Below are 8,095 nucleotides of genomic sequence, written 5' to 3'. Positions count from 1 at the left end.
TTAATGTAATCCCTATCAAAATACCCATAACATTTTTCACGCAACTAGAACAAATAATCCTAAAATTAATATGGAACGACAAAAGACCCCAAATTGCCAAAGCAATATTGAGGAAAAAAACAAAGCCGGAGGTATCACCCCACAGGACTTCGGACTATACTACAAAGCTCCAATAATCAAAACATCATGGGGGACGAGGGGAAGATGGTGGAAGAGTAAGACGCAGAGATCACCTTCCCCCCCACAGATACACCGGAAATACATCTACACTTGGAACTCCTACAGAACACCTACTGAACGCTGGAAGAAGACCTCAGACCTCCCAAAAGGCAAGAAAGTCCCCACGTACCTGGGTAGGGCAAAAGAAAGAAGAATAAACAGAGACAAAAGGGTAGGGACAGGACCTGCACCAGTGGGAGGGAGCTGTGAAGGAGGAAAGGTTTCCACACACTAGAAAGCCCCTTCGCAGGCAGAGACTGCAGGTGGCGGAGAGGGAAAGCTTCGGAGCCGTGGAGGAGAGCACAGCAACAGGGGTGCGGAAGGCAAAGCGGAGAGATTGCCGCACAGAGGATTGGTGCCAACCGGCACTCACCAGCCCGAGAGGCTTCTCTGCTCACCCTTCGGGGTGGGCAGGTCTGGGAGCTGAGGCTCGGGCTTCAGTCAGAGCACAGGGAGAGGACTGGGGTTGGCGGCGTGAACACAGCCTGCAGGGGGTTAGTGCACTACGGCTAGCCGGAAGGGAGTCCGGAGAAAAGTCTGGACCTGCCAAAGAGGCAAGAGACTTTTTCTTCCCTCTTTGTTTCCTGGTGTGCAAGGAGAGGGGATTAAGAGTGCTGCTTAAAGGAGCTCCAGAGACGGGCACAAGCTGCGGCTAAAAGTGCGGACCTCAGAGATGGGCACAGGACGCTAAGGCTGCTGCTGCAGCCACCAAGAAGCCTGTGTGCGAGCACAGGTCACTCTCCACACCTCCCTTCCGGGGAGCCTGTGCATCCTGCCACTGCCAGGGTCCCGGGATCCAGGGACAACTTCCCCGGGAGAACGCACGGCGCGCCTCAGGCTGGTGTAACGTCATGCTGGCCTCTGCCGCCGCAGGCTCACCCCGCACTCCGTACCTCTCCCTCCCCCGGCCTGAGTGAGCCAGAGTCCCCGAAGAAGCTCCTCCTTTAACCCCATCCTGTCTGAGCGAATAACAGACACCCTACAGCGACCTACATGCACAGGTGGGGCCAAATCCAAAGCTGAGCCCCAGGAGCTGTGAGAACAAAGAAGAGAAAGGGAAATCTCTCCCAGCAGCCTCAGAAGCAGCGGATTAAAGCTCCACAATCAACTTGATGTACCCTGCATCTGGGGAATACATGAATAGACAACGAGTCATCCCAAATTGAGGAGGTGGACTTTGAGAGCAAGATTTATGATTTTTTCCCCTTTTCCTCTTTTTGTGAGTGTGTATGTGTATGCTTCTGTGTGAGATTCTGTCTGTATAGCTTTGCTTCCACCATTTGTCCTAGGGTTCTATCCGTCCGTTTTTTTGTTTTTGTTTTTTTGGGTTTTTTTGTTTGGTTGTTTTTTCTTTAAAAAATTTTTTTTTCCTAATTCTTTTTTATTTTAATAACTTTTTTAATTTTATCTTCATTTTATCTTGTTACTTTTTCTTTCTTTCTTTCTTTCTGTCTTTCCTTCCCTCCGTCCTTCCTTCCTTCCTCCCTCCCTCCCTCTCTCCTTTCTTTCTCTTTCTCTCTCTTTTTCTTTCTTTCTTTCTTTCTACTTTTTCTCCCTTTTATTCTAAGCCATGTGGATGAAAGGCTCTTGCTGCTGCAGCCAGGTGTCAGTGCTGTGCCTCTGACGTGGGAGAGCCAACTTCAGGACACTGGTTCACAAGAGACCTCCCAGCTCCACATAATATCAAACGGCGAAAATCTCCCAGAGGTCTCCATCTCAACACCAGTACCCAGCTTCACTCAACGACCAGCAAGCTACAGTGCTGGACACCCTATGCCAAACAACTAGCAAGCCAGGAACACAACTCCACCCATTAGCAGAGAGGCTGCCTAAAATCATAATAAGTCCACAGACACCCTAAAACACACCACCAGACGTGGACCTGCCCACCAGAAAGACAATATCCAGCCTCATCCATTAGAAGACAAGCACTAGTCCCCTCCACCAGGAAGCGTACACAACCCACTGAACCAACTTTAGCCACTGGGGACAGACACCAAAAACAACAGGAACTGCGAACCTGGAGCCTGCAAAAAGGAGACCCCAAACACAGTAAGATAAGCAAAATGAGAAGACAGAAAAACACACAGCAGATGAAGGAGCAAGATAAAAACCCACCAGACATAACAAATGAAGAGAAAATAGGCAGTCTACCTGAAAAAGAATTCAGAATAATGATAGTAAAGATGATCCAAAATCTTGGAAATAGAATACAGAAAATGCAAGAAACATTTAACAAGGACATACAAGAACTAAAGATGAAACAAGTAATGATGAACAACACAATAAATGAAATTAAAAATACTCTAGATGGGATCAATAGCAGAATAACTGAGGCGGAAGAACAGATAAATGACCTGGAAGATAAAATAGTGGAAATAACTACTGCAGAGCAGAATAAAGAAAAAAGAATGAAAAGAACTGAGGACAGTCTCAGAGACCTCTGGGACAACATTAAACGCACCAACATTCGAATTATAAGGGTTCCAGAAGAAGAAGAGAAAACAAAGGGACTGAGAAAATATTTGAAGAGATTATAGTTGAAAACTTCCCTCATACGGGAAAGGAAATAGTTAATCAAGTCCAGGAAGCACAGAGAGTCCCATACAGGATAAATCCGAGGAGAAATACACCAAGACACATACTAATCAAACTCTCAAAAACTAAATACAAAGAAAACATATTAAAAGCACCAAGGGAAAAACAACAAATAACACTCAAGGGAATCCCCATAAGGTTAACAGCTGATCTTTCAGCAGAAACTCTGCAAGCCAGAAGGGACTGGCAGGACATATTTAAAGTGATGAAGGAGAAAAACCTGCAACCAAGATTACTCTACCCAGCAAGGACCTCATTCAGATTTGATGGAGAAATTAAAACCTTTACAGACAAGCAAAAGCTGACAGAGCTCAGCACCACCAAACCAGCTTTACAACAAATGCTAAAGGAACTTCTCAAGGCAAACAACACAAGACAAGGAAAAGACCTACAATAACGAACCCAAAACAATTAAGAAAATTGGAATAGGAACATACATATTGATAATTACCTTAAATGTAAATGGACTAAATGCTCCCACCAAAAGACACAGATTGGCTGAATGGATACAAAAACAAGACCCATATATATGCTGTCTACAAGAGACCCACTTCAGACCTAGAAACACATACAGACTGAAAGTGAGGGGATGGAAAAAGATATTTCATGCAAATGGAAACCAAAAGAAAGCTGGAGTAGCAATTCTCGTATCAGACAAAATAGACTTTAAAATAAAGAATATTAGAAGAGACAAAGAAGGACACTACATAATGATCAAGGGATCAATCCAAGAAGATATAACAATTGTAAATATTTATGCACCCAACACAGGAGCACCTCAATACATAAGGCAAATACTAACAGCCATAAAGGGGAAATCGACAGTAACACATTCATAGTAGGGGACTTTAACACCCCACTTTCACCAATGGACAGATCATCCAAAATGAAAATAAATAAGGAAACACAAGCTTTAAATGATACATTAAACAAGATGGACTTCATGGATATTTATAGGACATTCCATCCAAAAACAACAGAATACACATTTTTCTCAAGTGCTCATGGAACATTCTCCAGGATAGATCATATCATGGGTCACAAATCAAGCCTTGGTAAATTTAAGAAAACTGAAAGTGTATCAAGTATCTTTTCTGACCAAAATGCTATGAGACTAGATATCAATTACAGGAAAAAATCTGAAAAAATACAAACACATAGAGGCTAAACAATACACTACTTAATAACGAAGTGATCACTGAAGAAATCAAAGAGGAAATCAAAAAATACCTAGAAAGAAATGACAATGGAGACACGACGACCCAAAATCTATGGGATGCAGCAAAAGCAGTTCTAAGAGGGAAGTTTATAACGATACAATCCTACCTTAAGAAACAGGAAACATCTCGAATAAACAACCTAACCTTGCACCTAAAGCAATTAGAGAAAAGAAGAACAAAAAACCCCCAAAGTTAGCAGAAGGAAAGAAATCATAAAGATCAGATCAGAAATAAATGAAAAAGAAATGAAGGAAATGATAGCAAAGATCAATACAACTAAAAGCTGGTTCTTTTGAGAAGATAAACAAAATTGATAAACCATTATCCAGACTCATCAAGAAAAAAAGGGAGAAGACTCAAATCAATAGAATTAGAAATGAAAAAGGAGAAGTAACAACTGACACTGCAGAAATACAGAAGATCATGAGAGATTACTACAAGCAACTCTATGACAATAAAATGGACAACCTGGAAGAAATGGACAAATTCTTAGAAATGCACAACCTGCCAAGACTGAATCAGGAAGAAATAGAAAATATGAACAGACCAATCACAAGCACTGAAACTGAAACTGTGATTAAAAATCATCCAACAAACAAAAGCCCAGGACCAGGTGGCTTCACAGGCGAATTCTATCAAACATTTAGAGAAGAGCTAACACCTACCCTTCTCTAACTCTTCCAAAATATAGCAGAGGGAGGAACACTCCCAAACGCTTTCTACAAGCCCATCATCACCCTGATACCAAAACCAGACAAGGATCTCACAAAGAAAGAAAACTACAGGCCAATATCACTGATGAACATAGATGCAAAAATCCTCAACAAAATACTAGCAAACAGAATCCAACAGCACATTAAAAGGATCATACACCATGATCCAGTGGGGTTTATCCCAGGAATGCAAGGATTCTGCAATATACGCAAATCAATGGACCTGATATACCATATTAACAAATTGAAGGAGAAAAACCATATGATCATCTGAATAGATGCACAGAAAGCTTTCAACAAAAATCAACTCCCATTTATGATAAAAACCCTGCAAAATGTAGGCATAGAGGGAAATTTCCTCAACATAATAAAGGGCATATATGACAAAGCCACAGCCAACATCGTCCTCAATGGTGAAAAACTGAAAGCATTTCCACTAAGATCAGGAACAAGACAAGGTTGCCCACTCTCACCACTCTTATTCAACATAGTTTTGGAAGTTTTAGCCACAGCAATCAGAGAAGAAAAGGAAATAAAAGGAATCCAAATCAGAAGAGAAGAAGTAAAGCTGTCACTGTTTGCAGATTACATGATACTATACATAGAGAATCCAAAAGATGCTACCAGAAAACTACTAGAGCTAATCAATGAATTTGGTAAAGTAGCAGGATACAAAATTAATGCACAGAAATCTCTGGCATTCCTAGGCACTAATGATGAAAAATCTGAAAGTGAAATCAAGAAAACACTCCCATTTAGCACTGCAACAAAAAGAATAAAATATCTAGGAATAAACCTACCTAAGGAGACAAAAGACCTGTATGCAGAAAATTATAAGACACTGATGAAAGAAATTAAAGATGATACAAATAGATGGAGAGATATACCATTTTCGTGGATTGGAAGAATCAACATTGTGAAAATGACTCTACTACCCAAAGCAATCTACAGATTCAATGCAATCCCTATAAAACTACCACTGGCATTTTTCACAGAACTAGAACAAAAAATTTCACAATTTGTATGGAAACACAAAAGACCAAGAATAGCCAAAGCAATCTTGAGAACGAAAAATGGAGCTGGAGGATTCAGGCTCCCTGACTTCAGAGTATACTACAAAGCTACAGTAATCAAGACAGTATGGTACTGGCACAAAAACAGAAATAGAGATCAATGGAACAGGATAGAAAGCCCAGAGATAAACCGATGCATATATGGTCACCGTATCTTTGATAAAGGAGGCAGGAATGTACAGTGGAGAAAGGACAGCCTCTTCAATAAGTGGTGCTGGGATAACTGGACAGGTAGGTGTAAAAGTATAAGATTAGATCACTCCCTAACACCATACACAAAAATAAGCTCAAAATGGGATTACAGACCTAAATGTAAGGCCAGAAACTATCAAACTCTTAGAGGAAAACATAGGCAGAACACTCTATGACATAAATCACAGCAAGATCCTTTTTGACCCACCTCCTAGAGAAAGGGAAATAAAAACAAAAATAAACAAATGGGACCTAATGAAACTTAAAAGCTTTTGCACAGAAACGGAAATCATAAACAGGACCAAAAGACAACCCTCAGAATGGGAGAAAATATTTGCAAATGAAGCAACTGACAAAGGATTAATCTCCAAAATGTGTAAGTATGCTCAACATCATTAATCATTAATGCTCAACATCATTAATCATTAGAGAAATGCAAATCAAAACTACAATGAGATATCATCTTACACCAGTCAGAATGGCCATCATCAAAAACTCTAGAAACAATAAATGCTGGAGAGGGTGTGGAGAAAAGGGAACACTCTTGCACTGCTGATGGGAATGTGAATTGGTACAGCCACTATGGAGAACAGTATGGAGGTTCCTTAAAAAACTACAAATAGAACTACCATATGACCCAGCAATCCCACTACTGGACATATACCCTGAGAAAACCATAATTCAAAAAGAGTCATGTACCAAAATGTTCATTGCAGCTCTATTTACAATAGCCCGGAGATGGAAACAACCTAAGTGTCCATCATGGGATGAATGGATAAAGAAAATGTGGCACATATATACAATGGAATATTACTCAGCCATAAAAGGAAACGAAATTAAGCTATTTGTAATGAGGTGGTTGGACCTAGAGTCTGTCATACAGACTGAATTAAGTCAGAAAGAGAAAGATAAATACCGTATGCTAACACATATATATGGAATTTAAGAAGAAAAAAATGTCATGAAGAACACAGGGGTAAGACAGGGATAGACAGAGACCTACTAGAGAATGAACTTAAGGATATGGGGAGGGGGAAGGGTAACCTGTGACAGAGCAGGAGAGAGGCATGGACATACATATAGTACCAAACGTAAAATAGATAGCTAGTGGAAAGCAGCCGCATAGCACAGGGAGATCAGCTCGGTGCTTTGTGACCACCTAGAGGGGTGGGATACGGAGGGTGGGGGGGAGGGAGACGCAAGAGGGAAGAGATATGGGAACATATGTATATGTATAACTGATTCACTTTGTTATAAAGCAGAAACTAACACACCATTGTAAAGCAATTATACTCCAATAAAGATGTAAAAAAAAAAATTCATGGTACTGGCACAAAAAAGACACATAGATCAATGGACAGAACAGAGAGCCCAGATATAAACCTATGCAGTTATGGTCAATTAATCTATGACAAAGGAGGCAAGAATATACAGTGGAGAAAAGACACTCTTTAATAAGTGGTGCTGGAGAAAATGGACAGCTACATGTAAAACAATGAGATTAGAACATTTCCTCACACCATTACAAAAATAAGCTCAAAATGGATTAAAGACCTAAACGTAAGACTGGAAACCATAAAACTCCTAGAAGAAAACATAGGCGGAACACTCTTTGACATAAATCATAGCAATATTTTTTGCTTTCTCCTAAAGCAAAGAAAAAAGCAAAAATAAACAAATGGGACCTAATTAAACTTAAAGGCTTTTGCACAGGAAAGGAAACCATCAACAAAATGAAAAGACAACCTACTCAATGGGAGGAAATATTTGCAAATGATGTGACTGACAAGGGGTCAATATCCAAAATATACAAACAGCTCATACAACTCAACATCCCAAAAAACAATCCAATCAAAAAATTGGCAGGACTTGAATAGAGGTTTTTCTAAGAAGACATACAGATGACTAACAGGCACACGAAAAGATGCTCAACATCACTACTTATTAGAGAAATGCAAATCAAAACCGCAATGAGACATCACCTCACACCAGTCAGAATGGTCATCATCAAAAAGTCTACAAATAACAAATGTTGGCGAGGATGTGGAGAAAAGGGAACCCCTCGAACACTATTGGTAGG

The sequence above is a fragment of the Monodon monoceros genome, unplaced genomic scaffold (assembly GCF_005190385.1).
Source record: "Monodon monoceros isolate NGI ecotype Baffin Bay Population unplaced genomic scaffold, NGI_Narwhal_1 Super_Scaffold_5, whole genome shotgun sequence".
In the NCBI taxonomy this organism is placed as follows: domain Eukaryota; kingdom Metazoa; phylum Chordata; class Mammalia; order Artiodactyla; family Monodontidae; genus Monodon; species Monodon monoceros.
Note: the sequence above shows the minus strand (reverse complement) of the source record.